General features: G+C 41.6%; 1 protein-coding gene across 4 annotated transcripts in view; it reads left to right on the top strand.

Annotated features, from left to right (window-relative positions):
- The window catches only part of SEMA6D (semaphorin 6D), a 238676-nt gene that overhangs the window by 13366 nt on the left and 200195 nt on the right, over positions 1-25115 (top strand). For all 4 annotated transcript variants that reach the window (XM_062583985.1, XM_062583983.1, XM_062583984.1 and 1 more), the window contains exon 2: positions 5944-6050. The gene's annotated coding sequence lies outside the window, so the exon portion shown is untranslated. The remainder of the gene's footprint in view (positions 1-5943; positions 6051-25115) is intronic.

Raw genomic sequence — 25115 nt, 5'->3', positions numbered from 1 at the left:
ACAAAAAAACTTGTTGCCAAACATCTGAATCACAGAAAGAATTATGAGGCGCAGCAGCGTACACTTGATTTTTTTTTTTTAATATTGGATATGGAATAAATTTTTACAGCTTTGCTAAGAGCTTTTCTCCGTGGACTGTTTAAGGGGAAAATGAACTATAATTGTGTAAAACATGGAGTTTAATTACTCTGTTTAGTCAGTGGCATGCTGGGGATATTGGTCTGAGGAGTGTTGGCCAGATAGCATCGCCTGGGGGAAGGCCCTGAATGCTGGACCCTCGTTGTCCGTGCAGCCTGCGTGGCCGTGGGAGCAGAGGGGACTGGCTCTGCCACCACTTGTCTGGGGCTGATAAAGAGGGGACGAGCGTCTTCCGGACGGAGATCGCACTGCAGCCTCTCGGGGCCTCAAGGAGAGCTGGCAGTGCTTAGCACCCTGGCGGACCAAACACGAGCCTGCGAACTGGAAAGGAGCTAAGTAAGTTAATCTGTGGTCATGAATAAAGAAAAAGAATGTGGGAGAAAAGCAGTGTGGTAGTCAAGGCTGAGCACGGATAAATGGAGTTTAAGCATTTATAGGGATTATGATGCATTTTAGAGCAGGTACTGTTGAGTTGTGGTAGGTGGCTGTTGAGGTGACTACAATAAACCAAAATTACCTACAGCAAAATGTGACTTTTCATTGAAAATCTATTTTTTTGTCTGAAGCATTCAAAAATTTTCAGATGAAACAAGTAGAAGAAGTACTGTCAGTTTTAGAACAAAAAGCAGGTTTTTCACAGAAAGTTATTACCTCCTACAATTTTTTTTTTTTTTTTTTTTTTTTGGAAACCATTATTCTCCAATTAAAAAGATTGTCAATAACGAAATATAATTAAAATATAAAACCTGTAGCATCCCACCGGCATGCTGAATGCTGGAGAGCTCACAGAATTAGTCAGCATTCACTCGAATGAATTAACATTATTAATACTCCGACAGCTCCAACCAAGAAACAGGGCTGTGCTGTGCCAGCTACCAAAGCAACGTGTCCCGGAGACGTTCCGGCCTAGCCGCCCGGTCTGCCCGAAGGAGAGGCGAGGAGACGGGGCCGCGCGGGCGGCAGCGGCTCCGCGCCGGCGCGAGCCCTCCCTGGTCGGACCGCGCTGACCTGGCTCTCGAGCGAATCGCAGCCCCGCACAGCGGGGGCCTCCGCTTCCTGCCGAGCGGCTCTGCACGGACAACGGCTTTGGCAGCCATCTTCTACATTCGTGTGAAAGTGATGAAATGGATGCGCTCTGTGGTGGCTGAGTGCAAGGAAAGGCCTTAATATCCTGTGATACGTGGCTATCCTAGATTAATTCCAACAAGGTAACTGGTTAATTACCTATTTCTAACTAAATACTTGCGTAATTTTAAAGGAGTGTTTTTCCCAAGGTGGTCATAAATCGGAAAGATAGATTGCCTTCGGCAATTACCATCTTGAAGAATAGATGTTGTCACCATTAGAAGGGGGTACTTAGGACGTAGAATAGCAGCGTCACATTTGTCACAGCATCTAAGAGACAGGATGTTTAAATGCAGTGAGAAGGCTATTAATGCAGAAGGGTTTAAAAACTGCCGTCAGGTCTCTTGTAGTCAATACTGGTACTTTACATAAAAATTGCCTGCGCTGATGATAAGGTAACTTGTGTGAGCTCGGCTCGTTGGAGAACAATCAGATACGATGAAGCATTGCCAGGTGCTGCCATTTTCAAAGTGGGGACACAAACTGATGATAACAGAGCTAAGACGAATCACGGAAGCTTCACAGGGGTGACCCGTACGTACTGCGTGATTCCTGGCAAGGAGGCAATGTAAATGACACCTCATTTTTAGGGACAATAATGCGTATGTTTTCAATATATACATAAGCATCTATCTATGTGCAGAAGGCACAGTCTATATGGAAAAGCAGCCTTATATGTCCAAATTAGTCACATCTGTGATTTAAAATTGCTATATTGGCATTACAGAGACTCATATAAAATACTATCAGACCATCTGAGAAGATTTTGTGACAGGTTGAGCAATTGCCGTTGTCGTTAACTTTGTTCAAAGTTGAGAGTGCACAGCACAGTCAAAAATGAGGCCTAAATGAAGTTCAAATGCAGTGCATCAGTAGAGTAGGCATTTTAAGTGAAGTATAATTTTGGTTTTATAATTAAAAATTGTTATAAATATTGTATACTTTTATGTTTAGCAAAATTCCATGCAATCACATGCAGCAGAGTGAAAATGTACCTATTTTTTTCAAAAAGAAAGGAAACACCTGTTTGGGGACCAATTATGAACTTCACAGAACTATCAGTCCTAATTACTGAATAGCTACAGGATTCTCATTTAAGCAAAATCAACCATACTTGAAAACTAAACTTAGAGTGTAAATGATGCAATCATTCATAATTCATTCTGCCACAGTACACAAAAGCACAGCCTACAGTAGGCGCTTTTTAAATTTTTGTGCATAGATTTTAAAAAATTGTTAGAGACAGACATTTTAAGGGTACTATTTCTTACCCAGCATTTTAAAATTGATCTTAAACTCAGATGTATGTGCTTTAAAAAAAGACCTAGAAAAGGGAAGATTGTAAGAGGGTTTGTCTTTGAGGAGAGGGAGCTGTGTTCGCTTCTCAACAGAAATATTAGCTGCTCATTAAAGAATATGGTTGTATTACTATTTGCAAGACCCATACTTACTTCTAACTGGTAAGCTAAATCTTAAATCTAGCGGTAGATTTTATACTGCCCATACATTAGTGGAATCACTAAATCAGTAATTAGTGGAATTCTACATTAGTGGAATCAATGATCCAAGGTAATCCAAGGATAATAGCTCAGGCAAAATAACTGAGGGCAAAACCTCAAGATCTCAAATGTGGCTACAGCTCTCTTGGGGAATGAGAGAAGACTCTCAGCATCAATCCTTGATTTGCAGGTCTCAGCCTTTTTGCAGGCTAGAACAAGTGTGCAAATTAGTTGTCCAAGCTCAGGCTGAGGTTTGCTGCTGTTATCCTTATCCATGGAAACTCATTATAACAACTGAATAGCAATTCATGTTACATGTCATTTTTATGTGAAATTGCTTTCTGCATTCAGATAAATACTACCCTATGCACACACAAATACTAACCCCACAGAAAATTGATTATTTAATGCAATGAATTCCAAAGCAGCATTTCTGTGGTTTATAGCGTTATTTACTTATGATGTGCAAAGTTTAGCTTGGAGCGGAGCAGTGTATGTCTATGTTTAATGTCTATGGCATGTCTGTGTATCAGTTCTAAATACTGTGTAAGCCATTATTAATCCGGTGAGCAGCTTGAGAGAGAATTTGCAGTAAAAATATACAAATCAAATTTAGACCTTTTTTCCTATTTGCAAATTGCTCAAACAGATTATGAGATCTACCTATTTGTTTGCTATCAGTTATTCTTTACCAAATATTTTGGTAAGGAAGATTGAGCCTACTGATTGATCAGGAATTGTTTGCTGATACTGTAAAAATATCTTATATATGTCATGTTTTCTTACATATGTAATGATTTGGTATGCCATCTGTGTGATTAGTCACTTCAGAAGACATTATTCAATTCCTCATGCCTTAACCTTTTTTCAAGACAAAATGTAACATTTCTCCAAAATCACTTTCCGCAGACATTCCTAGTAACAGAACTGTAGTTCATGTGGATTCTGCTCTCCCCGACCCCGTGGAGTCTATCTGTTTATTTCACAATCTAGTGTCCATCGGTCACATGCAGGGTCGTCCGTGGGTGTATGGCATTAACAAGGATGTACCGTAAGGGAATCAGAGCAAAGTTTTCAGACTTCCTTCCCCAGTAGTGACTGGAAACCTGTTATTCTGCTAAAGCTCTTTGTCAGGAAAGCTGAACTAGGAGCTGCTTACATAGCAGCCTGATAGATTGACCAGTAGAGTAACCAGGCCTCGTTTTGCTGTGAACAGAAATTATGGCATCATCTTTTTGTTGTCGTTTTTAAAAAGACCCAGAATTCAATTCAAGATTCTGGAATTTGTTCTTGGAATTTCTAAAGTGTATAAAATGTTGTAGATCTCATGCCTAATTCTTTTTTTATCAAGTTTTTGCTTTTAGTAAGTAAAGTCATATATAGGTAGTGCGCTTTTATCCGTGCAGTGGGTAGTTAAAAAAATGATGCTCTGGACTAGACTACGAGACGTGTGTAAACGCTGTTTACTGTTGTTTACTCCTGATTGTACCACATCAATGCTGGTGATATTGGATATTGCCCCTTTTTATTCTCACTGGCAAATCATATTAAATGGGACCTTCTTGTGGCTGGTCCCTGCCTGTATGAGGACCTCTCCGGTTGAAGAAAGGTGATGTTCCAGGAACATCCATGGATTCCTGTCCTTCCTTGTATACCTCTATATTCACTCAAGCTTTTTGAAGCAAGATTTTGGAAGAGTTAAATTCCCTCAAGGATCTGACCAGATTTTTGATTTAATTCTGATTAATTTAACAAGTACAACACATTCGTATTTTCACATGCATGTAGTAGGGCAGAAAAGTAAATACTGTAAATGAAATTTAACCCCATATTTTGAAAATCTGCAAATGATTTCAAGTCTATTACTGGTCACCTTAGATTCCATTAAAGTTAACGATATGAAAAAGTAGCAAGCTGCAGTATTCCCTGATAGCTTGAACTTATAACATTACCGATAATCAAATGTTAATAGTCTAGAGGTTCAAGCATATACAGTAATTTATATAACCAAACGGAAAACCCCATTGTCCACTTAGTAGGATGCTAAAGGTGAGGAAGTGGGAACATAAAGTACGTTATGCAATCTAACTCTTGACATAATGGCATTTGTGTTTGTTTTGTGCAAAAGGCAGATAAAATCATGCGTTTTAAGAGTAATATTTACTTTAAAGAAATCTTCTTTCTGCACATGTATTAAAAAACGTAAAAGGAAAATGTAAAAGTTCCATCGCTCAGTATGTTTAACCATTTATGACTTATCTATTAATATTTTATTAACCAGTGCTTAAGAGGAAAAATGCTGCTCACAATTTAGAGAGAGTAAATGATCTTTAGCTTAATGATTTAACATATGAGGTTTATGAAATTACGAAACATGGTTGTTGCTATGTTATATATGCATTTCTCTGACAGAAGAGAGAGAAAGGTAACGTAATATATACTGCTCTCTCTTGCGTAAAGGGTATCACGCTCCTGCTATGTCTGTCTGGCTTTTTCTCCTCCTACAGACCTCATGTCCTATCTTTACTCCTTCTTACTGCACAGCACTCTTTGCTCTTGGTAAGAATGTACCCAGCAGTTGAATTGCCCCCTTTTGAAATGTGGACAACCTTGTGATGCACATTTTAAAAGTACCTACAGTGTTTACAGGAGTTGAACTATGACAGATTTTGAAAGATTGTGAAAATTTTTGCTGTTTCTTGTCTTGAAATGCAGCAAAGCAGACAGTGTTTCACGAATGCAAAAGCTGTTCAGAAAACAGAGCTCAAATTCATACCGAACAGGGTATGAATTATAGCTTCTTGAACATAATCTTTGCTCATTTTCTGTCTTACTCTACAGGACATAAACTTTCATAAATTGTTCATAATAATAATAATAACTAAACTAAAAAGTAGTTGTTATTCTGATTATAATTGTATTAAAATGTTGGGCAACTATAACAGACTGTGCAGTTTACTGTTGGCTCGCGTACAGTCTGAAACAAATTTTCAGTAGAGAGGGTAAAACTGAAGTTACTGAAACCTGTCAGATCATTTGTATGATTGGACATTAAAATCGGTTGTAATCTCAAACATTCAAAGTTGTTAGAAAAAGATTATACTGCGAGAGGGGATGTAATGTAATATTTAGGACATTTAAATTTATAACCAACTCAGAAGAGCTGTCTGGAATTTTACAGATGACTGTGTTGACTAACAAATTCCACAGAGGACACCTTTTCCAGCCTTTACAGATCATCACAGCCAACTAAAGAAAAGATGAGCACATCCTTAGCACATAACTGAGGTAAGAAAATGAGGATATTTTGGTTGACTTCGTTTGGGAGAAAATGCTGGAGGTTGCATGAAAACAATATTAAGGATTCATTAAAGTTCCTGAAAATTTAGAGATCATTTTCTGTTACAAAACCAATTCACCTCGAATCAGGCCATTCCATGTTTGCTTGCTTTTTTTGGTGTGCACAAATAGGACAATCCCAACAATTATCAATAGGGTCTTCGCTGGAGGAAATTATGATCAGGAGGAAAAAAATATTATGGATGTGTAAATGAAAATTCATCATCAAATGAGGTTACTGCTAGTGAGCTTCTGTAGGGTTCAAGGGGAAGTGTGAATCTTTTCTATAAAGGTTTGGGAGTACGTATAAAACCTCTACTACTACAATTCAAGTATGAGCCAAAGGTTGGCAGAACGGTAAGTAAAAATGAAGGCCAGATACCCAGGTGAAATAATGGAAATGGCTTGAAGAGCTGCCTTAGGATTACCTTAAGACAGGCAGATGCCCAGCTGCTTATCCTGGGATGGAGAAAGCAGGCCAGATGTTTTGGCAAACATCTTCTTTAACTAACTTCATTTCTAGGCAGGTTTTATCATGAACTGGGCATGTATCAATTTACTTTTTGCAATATCATTAAGTGACGTGGAAATTTAAAACAAGACATTAAAGTTACTTGCCCTTTTTCTGGTATTTTATGCCCTGAATATGAAATAAGTTTTGACTTCCACTTTAATACCCTTTTTTAAGCTGAAATATTAGCACAAGGATAACATGCCGTTGTGTGTCATTATCTGCTTTGAAATAATTCTGCTATTAATGTCTAGTTGTATTCTGCAATCTGAAGCAATTTACTGTGCATTCACAGGGCCTGATTCTCCAAGACCCTGAGCTTGGTATAATCAGAGTAATATTCCATATGAACTTTGCTTAAGGGTAAATGATGATAATTAAAGGTAAATAAAATGTACATTAGGAAAGATCAGACCTTTCTGCTTTGCAATTTTCTTCACAAAAATGTGTTATATGCCCTTTTACGAGACGTTCTGTCTTCCACTTGCTTCACATATTTAGGTTAATAGTGCAGCTTGAGGAACTGAACAGTTGGAGATCTTTATATGAAAGCTAAAATTCCCAAGCATTATTCTGTAACGAGAGACAAATTCTTTCAGATTCCATGATATCAGAGCATGCAGAGATTCACTTACATTTTGCCCATTCCAGATTAACATATTTTAAATGTACATTATGTCTGATCATTACAAGGAATGATATTTGAAACACTGAAATGGCTAATGTATTTAGGAAATTCAAGAGTATTCCTGTTTGTTTCCTAACATCAAGAAGCAGAACTAATGAAGGAATAGATATTTAAATTACAGATCTAAGAATTCTACTGCCCCCACATAAAGTTTGGAGATTTTCTACTTAAAGATAAGATCATCTGTGAGATGCCTGATTCCAGATTAAAGAGGAGGAGGTTTTGGTTGGTTTGTCTTGGTTTTGGGAGGAATACCTAAATTTTAACGTAATGCCACAGCCAGGTCAGCTGAGGAAAAGAATCACATCAGAAACAACAACCACTGCAGAAAAAAATGTAGGGCTGTGCAAAGCAGTTCAGATAGCAGGACAAGGACAGAGACTGAAAGCCTCAGCCTGTGCATGTGCAATAGAGAGAAAGAGAAAAAATGCTTATAGGAGATGAAAAGTTATGGGGCAAAAGAACGACTTAATGTTCCACTGCAACAGCTATCCGAAAAAGGGAAAGCACCTACAGTGCTTGAAAATACTGTGTATTCCGGGGAGCAAGAGGCTATCTGCCATATGACCTCAGCCGCTCCACAAACTCTTGATTTAAATGCTCTGTAGAAGAAAGGCTGCTCTATTTGCAGTTGAGCTATTAGATCAGCAACCAATTCAATTCCAGCTGAATCATGGGACCAGCTGCAATATGAGCCCCAGAAATATTGATAATATTACAAATATTACACAAGAGTAATGTGGCTGAGTGCTGGTGATATATGGTGTGCGTACACTGAGTCCTGTAAGCAAAAACAAGCTGTTAATAAGAAATCTGTGAAACAAGCAACATTATCTCTTGGAGTCTGTAACAGCTGACAGGCAGGAATACCTTGCTGAGCAACGACGCAGCCTGAAAAAGAGCAATTTGCTCACCAAGCACCATCAAAAATATTCCTAGCTGAACGAGGGAGGACAACAGCACTCCTGTATGATGGGGGCCTTCCAGCAGCCCCAGTAAAGCAGTTGAAGTGGGATCTGGCATGTCTTCAAAGAAAAGGCGTTGTTATGTCTTCTGAAATGAGCACAGTGTGGATCTGCCTCCAAACAGTGGGGACAAAGCCTTTGGTAAACTAGAAATCAGCATTGACTCAAAAGCACTTAATAGTGAAAAACAACATTACTCGTTAGCAGCCCCTGCGGAGCTCCTGCCTGCTTGACTAGTGTTCGGGAACAACAATTTCATGTTCAACTAGACAAGCCCTCCAGTCACCTGACACAGTTTTCTTCATCTGGTGGTAAGTACCTCCAAAAATGCATACTCGTGGACATATTTTCCTTCCCAGAAGTATTCTGATTTAAACTGAGCTTAATATAAACTGAATGAGGTAACACCTCCCAAGTGTTATGAGTAGAGCAGATAATAGTTTTATAACATGAAAAGGGCAAAGAAGAAGCGGTTCAGGGCTCTCTCACCACATTGCAGTGACTCCTAATCAGGAACAAAAAGAAGAAGGCTGAGTGGAGAAAAGCTGGTAGTAAGGTTATTGACTTTGGACAGCTGTTGATTTCTTTATGAGTCCATCCAAATCCTAAGAAACTGGTAGAAATACTGCCACGAAAGTTAAAAGAATTTAGACTTTGATATAAGCTAATCTTCCTGGTTTATACACATCCATTGAAAAAGTGACTGGTGAGTGCACCCAAGAAACAGGAACTGATACTGAGATATCAGATGTTACCATGCAAGGAGAAGGTACTACCAAGGAAAGTCACTAAAGATATCTCAACAGAATTCACTTTCTAAACTGCAGGACAGGTAGCTCTTTGGAACAAGAGATAAATTGTAAGCATGTCCTGTTTTTCCATCTGTATTTTAGCACCTCTGATAAGAGGTTTCGGGAAACCTGACAAAGCGTCTAGAAGGATAGGAAGATAACGGGCAATGATGCAATTCTTTAATGGCCGTGTCTCTAGGAGAAAGCTCCACAGTGTACCCCTGACGACGAGTTTTGTGTGCAGACCAAGAGCTTATTGGTACTGGTTTTGCAGATCATTCTTTTGGGGGGAGGGGTTCTTGTTGACACCAGGAGCCCCAAAACATTATTCCATACTCAGCAAAACACAGCATTTTTTTGGCAAGTCAGTAGTTCACTTGATAGGCGAAAGAAATGGAAGGTGAAATTCAGGAAGGAGCAAGTAATGCCCCTGATCTAAACGGGAGCTGTGCTGTTTGAACGCTTGCGGTGGATGTTGGAATGCGCTGTGCGCAGTTCACTGGCTTGTCAGTGATTTGCATCTGTGATCCTCAATTGCAGGCAAGTGTCATCCACATGCGGTGTGAAGCAGGGTTTCTCCAGGTACTCCTGTTGGAGCTCTGCTGGGCTCCATGTGGAAATAAATGCTGAAGGATGAGTAGGACTGTGTGATGTCCTGCTTCTCACCTGAAAGACTGAAGAATCTGATCTAATTCCTGCTCCAGTTGATGTTATTTGTACCTGTTTGTACATCCCCAGGTAAATGATAACTTAGTAGATGGACAATGTGAATTCAAATTCACTCAGGCAGAGAACAGAGCTAGTCCTGGATCTCCTACATGCTTGAAATTTGTCCTAGCCTCCAAGATACTATAAAACAGAAGACTGATGAAAACCACTCTGCCACGTTTGTGAATCTTGTCCTGAAAATATCTTATTTTCTCCTCCTCTAAAACTACTCAGCACAGATGATCCAAATCTGTAAGTAGTCCAAGGATAAGTGAAACTGAATTTTTATTGAATCTATTATGTGCAAAAAACACCCCCCCCAATCAACCAGCTTTTATCCACAGTTTTGTTTAAAGGGAATTCAGCTGAAGTCCTGGGCAATTTAATCACTAATATTATAAGACAGATACATGCTTCCCAACATGAAACAGGCATTATTAAGAAGCTGGGGGGAGGCATTATTTTTTCCAGTAGTGTGTGTGCAACTGAGATCATTTATTGGTCAGTAAGGGAAGTACAGAGAAGCTAGTGATTGACAGTGAAAGGAGATTTCTGCCTCATGTACTCACAGCGTAATTCTGTAAAAAGGACTACAGGACAAAGCTGCCCTGACTGTAGGACATTGAGACAAGAATTATAATCAGGAAACTAAAGGTGCTATCGTCTGCCGAAACGTTCTGTTCAGACAATGGTACGCTGCAGTGAAACGCGAATGATTCATTGCGAAATGGGAATTTCAGCAAAAGGTATCTTCTCTTAGGTACCCTCAAAGCCTTCTGCAGAGTGGGCAGGAATGGCAGCCGAGAGGCTGATGGTCACGGCAGAGGGAACCCCTCTCTGGCAGTCCGGGGCCATCGCAGCGCACTGGAACCCGTAGCAACTCTGCTGTGGCTGAGGTGCCTTGGAGCAGGTTTCTGTGCCCGGTGCCTCACCTGGCCGCACTGGGCTGCTGGGGACAGGAGATGTCTTGTGCCCACGGGTGAGCAGGGCTCCAGCCAGCCTCCAAGCACCTATGCAAAGCAGTGCAGCTGCATCAAGCATTGGTGCAGCACGGTCACGCTAGCTGGGTCTGGATTCATGATAGCAGCAACAAAAAAATCAAATCTGATTGCGAAAAGAATGGCAAACAGTGAGTCCATCCCCAATCCTGAAGACAGAACAGGGGTCCTTAAAGACCTGTGGAAGAGTAGGAAAAAAAAGAGGTTTGGAAACTTGTAAGATGCCACTCAACAAAATTAAGGCAGCAAAAACGTTGAAGCAAATGACCCACTGCAAGTGATAACTGAGTGGCAGTTTGAATCAGCGCACATGTACTTAAAAGACCAAATGGAGTGCCAAGGGCTGTGGAAAAGACTGTCCTTCAGGAGGGCTCTGTGCTAGCAGCCAGAGCTCAACAGAGCTGCTAGCAAAGGATGCAACCATAGACCTGCATGGACCACGGATGGAAAAGGAAGGAGAGATGCTTTGGGAGGAGAAATGAGAAAGTCGGTCTCCCAGCGTATGGCTTGAAGCCGAGCTGTAGTTGCAGACTCTGAGAAACATCTGATTGTCACTAGCCAACTTGCAGTAGAAAACTTTGCATATATTAGCATACTCGCGCTTATGCAAGTATTGCTTTTTCTCACTAACAACCCCTTTCCTCATTTGTAGCGGGACCTGTACCTGGAGAAGGATGTGATTATTGCTTTGATAGATTATGATTGATGTAGGTAAACTACAAATTAATTTCCCTTATATGCTTCTTTAGTTTCCATTTATTTCCAAAGAAAATACATCTGAATTCAAGTTCAGACCACCCAAATAATCAATTTTATGGTTTGTTTTTTACCCAGTTAAAAACTATAGTAAAACAAAGACATTCAGATTAGACATTATGCTGTGATCCCCAAAATGTGAAATTTTAATGAATAGCAACAATCAGAAGCTGCAAAGAATGAGCTTGTATTTGTATTTCAAGATTCAAGTTTAAAGCCAGTTGTCTCTGATGTATAACTGCAGAATAGAGTATTGGTTCTGAAAAGTCATCATTGCAAAATGTGCAATGATGCAAGAAAATCTCGATTTCTGTCTTGCCGTAAAGTCAGGGCCGGGGCTTCTGTAGATGAACTTGGATTCTGCTGAGAGTGAACCCAAGTGGTTTGCTTTAAGTCTACTGCGAGCCTTAAAAAAGGAGCTGGCAGCCCAGGCAGCCCTTTCCAAACCGGGATTGCTCCTGCGGCACCAGCGTAGGATTCTTCGGGAGTCAGCTGAGCCTGGAGAAGCAACGCGTGCTAGCGGGGAGCAGGGAAGTTCACCAGGATGCAAAGTAGGAGAAGTAAAACAATTTACTTTCCAGAGGAAAATCTCTGTTTGATACCTCTCCCCACAGCTAAGCCAAATGACTTCTTCATCGATCGCTGGAGAGCATTCGCAGTGTCAGCTGGAGCCGGGGGGGCGGCCGGGGCAGAGCGCGGCGGAGCGCCCCGAGCGCGGGCGAGGCGCGCCCCGGCGGCGGCTGCCGGCCCCGCGCCGCCGCGGGATAAAAACCCGCGCCGAGGGGCTGGCGGCGCCGCGCCTCGCCTGGCACGGCACGGCACGGCGCGGCAGCGCAGCGAGGGCAACCCGGGCACGGCAAGAGACAAAGGAAGGGGAAGAGCCTCGGGGGAAACGCGAGGAAAGGAGAACGAGGAGAAGGGGGCACGGGAAGCGGGGGCGGGGAAGGTAATCGAAACGGGCCCGAGGCCCCCGAGGGGCCGTGGGCAGCGGGCGGGGGCTCCTGGGGCGGGCGCGGGACGCGGCGGAGAAGCGCCCGCAGGCGCGGCGCGGCGCGGCGCGGCGGACAATGGGGCGCGGGCGGCGGCGCAGGTGCGGCGCGGGGCGGCGCGGGCGGCGGCGCGGGGCGGGGCGGGCCGGGGCGGCGGCGGCGGGTGTGAAGCGCGGCCGCACGGGGCGGGCCGCCAGCCGCGCCGCGCCGCGCCGCGGAGTTTGCCGCGCCGCCAGTCGAGCCGCGCCGCGCCGCGCCGCGCCGGGAGCCGCGCTCTGCCCTGCCCTGCCGCAGACCCCAGTAAGTCCTTCCTCCTCCTCCTCCTCCTCCTCCTCCTCCTGGCGCCGCCGAGGTGGCTCCAGCCGCGGCGCCGCTTCCCGGGCGCGCGGCGCGGGCGGGTCGCGGCTGCCGCCCGTGGTGCGCGGGGCCGCGCCGGGGGCCCCGCCGCAGCGGGGGCCGCGGGGCCGGGGCGCCGCGTACGAGCGTCCGCCGGGCGCTTCGGGCGCGCTCGCCGCCCCGCGCTGCTGCCGCTGCTGCTCGTTCTTTTAAGATGTTTCTACTTTCCAATTATTCTCGCAGCTGGAGGCTCGGCAGCTTCTCCTCGGTGGACTGAGGAAATTCTTCTTATTTGTTTGTTTATCTCTAAGGCGCCGTTATCCACTTGCGGGTTACCGCGCGGCGCGCTGCGCGGGCCCCCGGGCGCCGCGGCTCCGCCGGGCAGTCGCGGCTCCCGCTGCGGCTGCTGTAGCGGGTGATGCAACTCGCGATGCCCACGAGTAGCTTAGGGTCAAGTGATGCCGGTGTTAATCCGGGTGGACCCGCTGCACCTGGCTGCCTCGAAGGGTTTCCTGGTTTGGCGGTGCTTGATGGACTTGCCAAGTGCCTCAGTCTGCTGCAGCTCCGAGTTTTTACCCCCCAGGAGAAACGCATTCTGTGAGCACCCCTGCTTAACTCCGAGTTTGATTTCAAAGGGAAAATCCATGGCACGAAACTGGTGTTGTGATTATTGGAAGTGATATGTAATTTATTTGAAGAAGAGGAAATTCAGGTGTGATTTACAAAATGCTCTTTAATAATAAGCCTTATAGTAATCTTTTTTTTATATATATAGCAATGAAGTGTTTGTATTATCTATCATCAATACAGTTATTTATTCCCTTTCTGCTTTAGTAGTACGTTGTTTTCATTTTCCGGTTTTATTGCCCTTTCCACAATGATTTTCTATTGACTAAATTCCTTTTCTTTCCTATCACTGTAGGTGCTGGTCCCTAATCCAACCTTTAACAGTGTTTGTCACTATAATTTATACCCCTATCTTAAGGAAAAGCACAAAAAAAAAAAGCTGCACCCATCTTAATTTCACAGTTTTGAATTTATAGGATTGCACTCAGTATTGATCCTTTTATTGTCCATTTGTGTTCTCTTTCAAATGTTAATATGACTTGGCCAATTTCAGGCAGGTCTTGATTGAGAGAAGGTAAAATATAAATGAATGTGGCTACCTTTAATGACCCTTTTAGCTAATTCTATTGTTTCTTCTCCAGTTATGATATGATGTGAGTTGTAAGCCTGTATATCTCTTTTAAGACATCTTTTTCCTCTTTTGGTCATTATATATGTATTTTTCCTCTTTCTTGTGAAAATGTTTAGTAGTCAGCAAGCCTGTGTTTCACAAAATGAAAATTTAGTTAAATACGGTGTTAAAATATGCAGGACTTGCATAATTTTTTTTCCCCCTCTTCCTTAAGAAAAAAAGGAATGAGTTTAGATGCATATAAAAAAAGATTTAATAGACTGTAGAGAAGCAGAGATTTCTTTCTTTGCAAAAGAACCCTTACCAATGTTTATTGAATTTGCTCCTCTGCATGAAGAAAAGAACTGTTGTTTTGTTATCTAGCAGCTGTAGAAAGATTGACAGCTACAAATTGCAAATCTATGAAGGATCTGTCCGTGACACAATTTTTAGTTCATTTAGATAGTTATCCTACACATCTTGTCATTTGCAAAATTATATAAACAAGATCAGTAAGTTTATGGAGAAGATATAAATGCAGTGAATATACTGTAAAGATTTTGAAGCTCTTTGAAATAATTAGCAGAGCATAGTCTTGCCTGAAATAGATTAATGCATTTAAAACATGAACACACCATTGTAAACATTGTACTGTAGAAAAGAAATACATATTTCTCAACATGCTAGCTTTGTTAAAGAACATTAAGTGTAATAGTCTTTTTTTTTTTTTTAAGATAAAGAAAACATCACTGATGTCATGGCGTGCTTTGCATTTTTAAACAGAATCTAATGAATTACAAACATTCATTATGCTAGAAGCAATTGCTGAAACTTCTCAGGACCCCAAAATAGAGAGTTATTTGTATACTGATACGCGCGTGTTTTCTGATTATGGTTTGACTGCAAAAACCGAAATAAATTTATTTCAGAACAATGCCTTTTTTTATTTACAAGATAGAAGTAGATCAACAGAAGATTCGGACCCAGCAGAAAATTCATGTTTGAATACCTCGATGCGTTCAGGTTATAGACCTTCTGTTGGGACGTCTGAGACCTGCGGGAGGGGACTGGGAGCAGCCTTTATTGGATCTTGTAAGAGTTAAGAGCATAAAGCACACTAAGGAAGGTCAGGTATACTATATGTCTGAGAACATTTAGCTGAAACTTTCAAAGGTCAAAAAGAGCTATGTGCTAATATTAAAGGGCATCGTATATAAATATTGCTTGTATTTGCATGTAAAGATACAAAAAATAGATACTTCTGAGGCTGCTTTATTTAAATCTTTACATTAACAGTTTGCTTACTTATGTATAGGTATTGATAATACTGTTACTGTTCTTATAATGCCATTTTATTCACTATAGGTTCCAGAGCAAGTCAGTGGAAATTAGCTTGGGTGTAAAAATGCAGCTATCTTAAAACTCTTGATTGCCTCAGTTCATGACTACTCTTGGCCATGCACTTCCCAGAAATGAATTTCTTTGAAATATATGGGTATTGGGGGTTCAGTTTTGTTTCCCTTCCTAGTCAGTTCCTGTGTGGGTAAGGGAGAGGTAGCAATGACTGTCAGTGGGCAGGCGATGTGAAGCTCATCAGTGTTGTCTGCCTTGATCCACCAATGCTGTGCATTGACAGGTTTACAATCTGAAAGACTGTTTGGCTGGAAGGTCAGTGTGGGTAAAATGAGGTGGTAGTCCCCTTGGGAAGTGGGCAGGATAGGAGGCTGACATCCTCTCACATTCACTAAGGGTATGTCCTGGTAATTTGTTACTGTATTTTGCCACTCTTTACAACACTTACTTGAATTTATTTAACTATTGTGTCTTAATCCTTTGTCTTGAGACAGAATTCCTGCTGTGGCACTGTATTTTTAAATTAATTCACACCTGAGTGGATTCAAAATACAGGAGACCGCTTTGTCAGCAATTTGCCGTTGGTGGTAGATCACAAACTATGGTGTTTGAAGGGCATGTACCAGTTTAGCTATTGGCTTGTAAGATAAATGTAAGACTTATGAAGACTGTAACTTGTGAAGTTCCCAATGGTATGGGGTCTGACTCATGTTCTTCCTGTGCAATACTGTAGCTACTTTGATTAGCACGGGTGTACCGGCTGATCCTCCTTGACTGAATGTAGTGGGAATTGCAATACCGGGTACATCTGCAGGAGCTCTAGGCTGTAGAACCAAGTTCCTTGGATCACTTCAGATGACACTGTATTGTTGATCTTGATGGAAGTCCAAATGCTCACCTTTTTCTTTTCCAGGAGAGAGAGCAGTCAGTAAGGATGGCTGATACATGAGGAGTAAAGTTTTATTGGAGAAGTCTGTGTCGTGAATTATGATGGAGTTTTTATAGATGATTTAATAGTTAAGTAACATAAATGATGTCTAGAAAAGCAGACATATCTTCAAAATGTTGTTATAAATAGAAAAGGGAAGAAAGATGCATCATTTTTGAAGGCTGATACCTAGCAGTGTTTCAGGACAAGTGTGGCTCCGTGAAAGAACTGAGGAGTTCTTCTTCTGATGTTATAAAACACCTATTTCTTCCCTTGAATATTCAAGTCAAGTGATCTTCAGCCTACAACTCGGGTGTTTGAGACAGGTTTTCTTTAGCGAGGAGGAGTCACTATACTTCTGGATGTGTTCTGCTCCAGGGCCAGCAAGCCTGCACAAGCAGTAAGTGCTTACAATACTGTTAGCCAAGAGATTGTTCCTTTAGCCCAAGTAGGAACGATTTCTGCTTGGGAAAAGGACTGTTTAAAACCTTCCTTCAAGAGTGGGAGGAGTCTCCTATCAGTTCTGCTGCAGTATTTTTAAGCACCTTTGATTACATGTTCTTGACTATGTTTTGCTGCTGGGAGGTCTCCTTTCCATCTGTCTCTGACCTTTCTCAGTCAACTTAGCTTCCACTGAAGCCATCCTGCCTGTTCTATTATGGCTGTAACTCCCTTTACAAAGTCAACTTTTGTCTTTCTCTATTCTGTCACTCTTATTTTTGATCATCTTAGGAAATACTTCAGATTTGTTAATCCTTAGTTTCTTCTAGATAGGCCACTTCTATCTTCTTTAGTATATCCAAAGAAGCTCTAATCCCTTCTGCCTGTCCAACTAGTCTGTTCACCATCTCTGAGAAGATCTGTTATACCTAACACTTCTCCCACTTCATAGCTAGTCATGACAATGTGACAGCACGTAATTTTCTTTCTCTCTAACTGCAGCATTTGTCTATAACTTTAATATTTTTGTGTTTGAATTTTCATACTACTAGCACTAAACACCATGTGTCTTCCTCCTGAAGAGTTCATACCAACAGGTAGAATTATTATGGAAAGGGTGATGTGTCCATCTTGAAAGCCAGTAGAATTGATGCTTAAGGCCTGAATTCTGTGTGTGAGAGAGCAGAACACAGATTGTCTAAGAGAAGTATACAAGGCTGAATTTATTTATGTTAAATATTTAACTGACAAACTGCTAATGGAGTCTATTTATTCCTGGAACCAAAAGAACCTGCTCGGGTTAACAGCCTGTGCTCCTTTTCTTTGCTAGCCTTCTAAGGATCAGAATTCTCTCTTAAGATCAGTTCCCTTCTATAGGGGGTAGTTTCTTCTACAGAATGTTATAAGCTCTTTGTGAGGGTCTAAAGTACAGAATTCCACTTTATTGCAACTGCCCTAGAAAGAGTTGGCACTGAATTTTCTTTGTGGGTGGTAGCTGCTTGCTGGGTCATCCCAGGAAATATTACTGTAGTTCCAGCATTAGCTAGAGTTATAAAATCTACTTCAAAAAGTGCTTAGACTTTAGTTATTTATTTAGGGGTGGGGGTAGAGAGTTCTTTGTATATAATGAAAGTGCCTAGTACTGAGTCAGACCTAGCCAACCTGAAAATGTCAGATCATAAAGTTCAGCATTTTCAAATTGGGGTTGAGGTGGGGGAGACCCACATATAATTTTGTCATTTCAAGTAAGTATTACTTTTTCACCCTCCCATAATTCAAAGAACAGGTGAATGAACTGGTCACAACCTGTAAAATTAAAAAGAAAAATCACCTTTGGAAGGAAAGGAACCAAGCCTTTTGCAAAGCAAAAGATCAAGAGGGGCATTTCAGCTGTAAATAAGAAATTTCATGAGCATTAGCATGTGAATGAGGGTTTATATTGCAAAGACTAACAAAGATACTGTTTAGGCACAATATAAAAAGTGAAAAATCCTAGGATATTAACATTAGTCATAAAGTCAAGCATCCAGAATTTTTTTAAAAAAACAGTAGAATTTAGATTTTCTAGGCAGTTTCTAACTGGGTCTCTGAATTACATGGTGACAATTTCCCCCCCCCCCCCCAAAAAAAAAAAAAAAAAAACTCTTTATTAAGTGGAGAGACTGCAAGACATGCATCTTTCAGCATCCTATTCAGCATGTGGCCCCTATATTTACTGAATATTATTCTAACTTTTAGGAAGTCTGAAGTATTAATAATCAAATTTGTGTTCTTACTGCACTTCACAGCCATTAATGGTTTTTCAGAGCAACACCACCATCTGGGCTGCCTTTGATACCCTGTTGCAAGTACAAGTACTAAAACTTCTGCAGATTGGATCCTGGGCTGTTGTGCTGGCCACTGAAAACCTGAGGAATATGCAATTACTAGTCAAAACTGCTAAGCTGGAAAGAAGGGCTATTTTTTGCATCTCTGCAGTAGAGACAGGATTAGAGTCGGGTTCTACGGTGCAACTTCTGATTGCATTTATTGATGCAATCTTCCTCCTGTCTTCTGCTTCATTCAGTGTCAACCTTAGTTTTTACTACAATAACACAGGGATCGTATATAAAAACTCCCTTTCTTTGGTGTGTTGCTCTGTGCGTCCTGGTTATGCTCAGACAAGGGTAAGGTGACTGAAGCTATCAGCAAGCTTGTCACACTCAGCTTGTGAATGTGTAACACTACAGTTTTTCTGATACTGCTTTTGTGTTGCTTTGTGTTTATGCCTTCCTGTTGAGAGGTAAAGGAAAAGAAAACAAACCTTGCTCTCCTCCTGGGTGTGTGAGCGGGGTCTGAACCTCTGGAACATCATGCAGGTCTGTGCCACCTGAGGTAATGAAGTGTTAAGCAAAATAGCATAGTTCAGGCAGAAGTAGCTAGTGGAGAACATGGCACATTGCTTTGCCAGATCTACCATTATTCTACCATTTATCCCAGTACTCTTGGATCTCATTCAGATTTAGAAGAGAACTTCAATTCATTCATCTAGATTCACATCCTGGCAAATGGACATCTCTTTATCCACAGCCACTTGTTCCAGTCTCCGGTGCCCCATATAAACCTGACCTGCTTTCTCTTTCCAGATTTTCCCACTGCTCACCCTCATCCCAATTTTGTTTTCCATTCCCAGGCAGCTTTTTTCAGATATCTTGCCCAGTCACCAGCTCCTCCCTTCCTTCTTTCCCCTCCCCATTCCCACTTACCCTACTGGTGCACTGGTCTCAGTTTTTTCTTTCTTTATTGCTCTCATTTTCACTTCCTACAGTCTCACTTGTTGTCTGCTCTGTAGCTTCCTTATTCTGATCTTGTTCTGGTGGTGAGTCAGCTCTTATTCCCATTGCAAACAAACAAAATCATCCTCCAGACTGTTCATGAGGAGTTTTAACTGCTCGTTGCCAAGCTAGCCAAAGCTATGCTGGCTCCACCAAATGAGGACAAAATTCAGGGAGGGTTTTGCCATGCCTGTGAGCCTTGGAGGTAGATTATGTGGAAGACGTGATGAGTTTCCAGACAACACTGGATTGCTGCAGAGAGCTTAAATGCTTGTGAAGCAAACTTCTATTTTTCGAGATGAAGAGTTCATCTCTATCGTTAGGGTAGTCTTTCTGCTGAATGTCAGGTCTTTCCACCAATGTGGAAAATCCTCAGACTTTCTCAGTAAAACACAGTTTGTCCATGTTAAAGCATTCTCATTTTCTCTTAAATATGCTAAGAAAACAAGGCAATTTTAATGAAGCTCCTTCTGAAAAAGGATAAGTGGTGTTCCCACCCTTGCCCCCAGTAAAACTAAAGCAAAACACTGTTATTAGACAGCTCTACCTTGCTCTGCTTGCACTGCCGCAGTCCCCTGCAATAGGGAACGTTGGGCCACAAGAGGTGGGCGAGCAGTTCCCGTCCCTCCTGTGCCACGTCGTGGGGAGTCCTGTCTGCACGCATGCCCCACGCGCGCCCTGTGCAGTGCTGCATCGCTACTGATGATTGATTAAATAAGAGAAGTGGTGTAAATTAAGGCAAGCCGAGTGCTCTACTGCTCGGCCTCCCTGCGCGCAGCAGCTCGAGATTTCTCGCAAAGCGCTTGTGACCCCCGTGCGCTCCTGCCCGCTCGGGAGCTGAGAGGCGAGGACAGCCGCGGGCGTTCAGCCGGCGGCCCTAACAAGGGCAGGGACGAGAGACAAAATACATGATAACGTTGGAGACGAAGATTTTGGTAGCAATCCAACTTCAGATGACTGCGTTATTCACAGTTTGAAGAGATCTGTGTGCTGACGGATAGATGAAGAGAGTTAGCCACTGGCTTGTGGGTAGGTGTTGAGCTGCTTGGGAGTAAGATAGAGTAAGGATAAAATGTAGTTAAAACACAAAAAGCAGCGTACTCTGAAAAGTAACGCTGTTCAGTAACAGCTTTGCCCTGTCAAAGTGTTCAGAAGAAGTGTAGAAGTGCCTGTACGTGGTTCAGCTTCTTACCAGGTGTTTAGGGCATTCAAAGATCCCAGTTAACAGCCAAATTGGGATTTACCTTGTTAGACTTTGAAATCTAAAAATTGTTTTACTACTTAATTTTTTATATGATGAGAGCAAGTACATAACTTCCACAGGGGCTTTTTTTGTTTTATTTACCTTGTAAAGGTAGAATTCATTCTTTTACCTCTGTGTTATTTCAACATGATGTGAGCCTTTAACAGACACATTCCTTGAGAAATTGTTGCAAATGTTGTTACTGTATTACTAGATTATAGTGTGTCTTCCAGTTTCCGTCAAATGAATTTTCTTTGATAGACTTGAAGCATATGTGAAGTAATTAAATGTCATAATTACCTCTCTGAAGACTGGGGGGGAGTAGGGGGAAAAAGAGACAAAAGAAACGGGCAAAAATTCAGCTATCAATAGGCATCGATGCCTCTCCATATCGAGAGCCGTTGGCAGGTGCGGATGCCTCACAGACAGCAATATCAATCTGACATCCAGGCCTGCCGAGCCTGAGAATGGTCAGTGTTGATAGTTGTTGGTGTGTACGCAGGCAAAAGCGGTCCACGGATGAGACCTCTAGATACCTGTTGAGGTTAGGAATTATAGAAGCCTGTTACTAGGGATTGTTCTCGATGGTACTGCTGACTGTCGATACCTCTTGGTGTCCATCCCTTTCGACAGGTAAGGTGTTGGATAGGCCTCAGTTGTGGTCCAGCGTATTTTCTAGGACTGGTTTGAAAGTAGGATAGCTTTAATTTTGTCAGCATTTGTTTTTAGTAAATATACTTACTTCATGCTGTAATAAAAGACTAGAGAAGCATCAACATAGATGAATACTAATACATAGCTCAGTAGAATTGGAAATTTTATTTACGTGTATTGAGGTCATTCTCATAGATCCAGGAGTAGCAACAGGATGATGAAAGAGCTGGAATACCTTCCCTTTTACTGAGACCTTCTTTCATTCACGTATACAGTATGAAATTGCTTTTTAAAGTCTTGCTATATTTTGCTCTTTAATGTATGCAGGTGATCAGGACAGTGCAAGTGTACCTTAAGCCTCCACTGGTGAAAGATGTCAAAAAAGGTGAAAACCTTTGTGGAAAACTTGCAAAATGCATCCTGTTGACGTCTGTGTCTTTGTCTCTTCTTAATTTCTTCCCCTTTGTGCTTATTAATTTCATCCTGTTAAGCCTTAAATAAATTTAGATCTGCTTATGTTAGTGGTTTTCTTGAGATACTGTCACAGTACCCCTGCTAGAACCTATGGGTGCCCTGGGGCTTGCTTAATTCTTGCATGCATTTTCTTAATAGTGCTTTGGTTTGCAGTGCGCTGTCCTCTACCAAAATTGTGGGCCACACGATGTGTCTTAGGCTGCTGAAATGCTCCTGCCCATTTGTGCAGCTACTCTTGAATGCTGAGGTTGCTTCAAGCAGGATTTCTATCAAGTGGAAAATTATGATTTAAAAAATAGTCATGACCACAGCAGGACCGGTAAGCTGAAAAATTTTGTCTGAATTGCTTTTCAGGGGAAAATGTTGCTTTTTTTTTAAAAAAATATATATATGAAAACCCTATTTCCAGTTAAAGCAGGAAAAATAACATCCTGAAAGTGATTGTGTTGGAAAACAAAGATTTGTGGAAAGTGGAAATGGATGATGAAAAAGCACTCTGAAGTTTTCTGTATCTTTATTGGGGAGGGAGAAGGTAAGGAAAGTATTACTGCTGAAGCCTTAGTATATATATGGTAATATTTTTGTGTGTGTCAGTTTAGGGGACTTTGCAACAGGCGGTTGTAAACTGCTGAAATAACTAGAAGAAGGTTCTCAGGCCAAGAGGATCACAAGCCCAGTTTATTTAAATCAATATTACCCCAGCAAACAAAGTATATGTAATGCTGTCGCTTGAAAACCTGGTCATGAAGCATCTGTTCATACTCTGAGCTGTGTTGGGATTGAGGGACCTCTCTTTTTGATTAGTTGTTGGATATATATATATATTTTAACTGTAGGAAACTAAAAATAATCCTCTGGTGAGCGACCATCTCTTAGGGCATGTATTCCTAGGAACAAGGATGGGCCCAGGAAAAAGTCTGAACATCAGTCTGAAGGTTCCTTCAATCTTTTTATGTATGCAGAGTGTGTTTAGGAAATCACATTTGATGTGCTAACATCAAGTTGGTTAAAATAAGCCATGAGATGACTATTAGACAGATATTCAGCTTTAAACAATTTTATGCGTTTTCCATCTTAGGTGCTACTGCAATATAAACGCAGTAACCTGCTTATTCAAGTTCAAGCAGGTGGTCTGGAGGGAAGGGGCACTTTTTCTTCCATCTTCAACAGCTCAACGTGTAGTTATGCAGACAGCTGGGGAAATTGGTAAGAGGCACTTTGAAATCCCATGTTCTAGAGTACCCTTCCCCCTGCATCCCTCCCCCCCCCCCCCCAAAAAAAAAAAAAAAAAAAAAAGCAGTTCTCTTCTGACCTGCTGGTTGCATGACATGATGTGGACATGAAGAGCTCTTTCATCCTGAGGAGAAGAGACTTAGAACAAGTGATCTTCAATTTCCATATCCGCTTGGTAAAGGCGAGTGGCCCGTCAGGGCAGGGTCGTGAGTGGACTTCCCTCCCAAGGTAAATGGCGATCTTGCAATCGTTCAGGTTTTGTTACAGGAAATAAACTATAATTACTCTCCTTTCCACACTGACTGCACAACATTGATTTGCTCCTGCTGCCCCTGAGGTGTAGTAACTTAGTGAGTAAAGAGGCTGTAGGACCGTTTTCTGCTCTGGTGTGGGCTGGCTGTGCTGGGAGCCTGCGGCAGAGCTGAGCTGGTTGCTCTCTGCACCTGCTTCATGGTGTTCCCAGGGCTGGACTGGCGGCTCAGAGCCGAGTAGAAGCTGAAGGGTCACTGGCAGCCTAACGTCCTCCTGGTCAAGACCGAAGATTTAGTCCAAAACAAATTTAACTCTTGTGCATTGCCTAGTAAATTAGGATTTGTCCCTCCATAACTGACAGGAAGTTCTGTTTTCCTCAAGTTGTTCAATGCCCAAATTAATTTATTTCCAAGAAATAAGTTACTTGCTTTAATGGCTGTTTGTAGTAGTAAATGTTTATGTCACTTTCTTAAATGAATATTGATACTATATAAAATATTTTCATGCCTGAAAGTAACTGTAAAGCTACAAAGGAAAATGGAACTGTACAATTACTCCTGGGGATCCAGGAGCTGAATTGGTATTTTTTGTTGTTTCATTACAGGCCTTAAATACCAAGTTTGGGAAGCAATTAGTATCAGTTGTTCATAAACAATTTGCAGTAGTGTATTGTACTAACTTTGCGAAAATTCATGTGACCAAGGAATTGTCTGGTATAAGCAATTGTTTCTGTCATTTAAAAATATATTCCTTCATGCAATATTCCTTTGGGTATTTTCTATGACTAGTATAAAACTAGGATAGCATTAATTTGGTCAATAGGTATTGTTATTAATAAATACTTATGACAGTGCTGTAATAAATGACTGGAGAAGCAGAAGCAGGAATGAGGCACAGTTTAAGGCTTTGAAATAAAGATATAGGAGTTGTTGTTAACTAGACATTTCCTAAGAGTCACTGTTCTTTTTTTTTTTTTAATGTGGTTTAATGGTTTAAACCTAGCTTAGAAAATGACATGGAAATGCCTTGACCTACAGATACAAAACTAAAAGGCATGAGATGTTGTGGTAATAAGTTGTGCTTGAATTGGCCTGATTAGTGTGCTGGAGTGAGGAGCAGAGGAAGGAACTGGAAAGAGAAGGGAGCCTGAAAGGCAATTGCACCGTTTTTGTTAAAGGTGATCTTTTTCCTGCATACAGCTAAAAATTCCTATCTTGCTTTTCTTTTTCCTCTTCTCTTCTCCCCCCCCCCCCCCCCCCCCAAAAAAAAAATCTGTTCAGAGGAAAGCTTATGCAATTTGCATTTCTTGAATGCTTGTTCTTCCTAATTCATGTCCAGACAATTTGTTTCTCCATTATGTGGCTTTGTTTGGAACAATGCTTAGAAAAATATTCAAGAATGAGTATTGAAAAGCAGTGTGCTCCACAAAATGCATTTCAAAGTAGGAACCCCTAAGAGTGAACGATACATTGTATCAGGCTCTTCCTTATGCTTGAAGTCTGTGTATTACAACAAGATTTACCGCAATCCTATGAGCTAATTGATTAAGACAGGCAATACGGCTCCCCTGGCCGGGATGGAAGTGTGCGTTTTCAGACCTCACATGACCTCAGTTTCAGTTCTTTATGGATTATCTAGAGTGAGGTGTCAACCAGAAGTTACACTGCAGAGAGAAAATACTTAAATGCAGGAGAAAAAAAACAC

This window comes from Rhea pennata, chromosome 10 (assembly GCF_028389875.1).
Source record: "Rhea pennata isolate bPtePen1 chromosome 10, bPtePen1.pri, whole genome shotgun sequence".
NCBI classification, from domain to species: Eukaryota; Metazoa; Chordata; class Aves; order Rheiformes; family Rheidae; genus Rhea; species Rhea pennata.
Note: the sequence above shows the minus strand (reverse complement) of the source record. Positions and strands in the feature narration are given on the sequence as shown.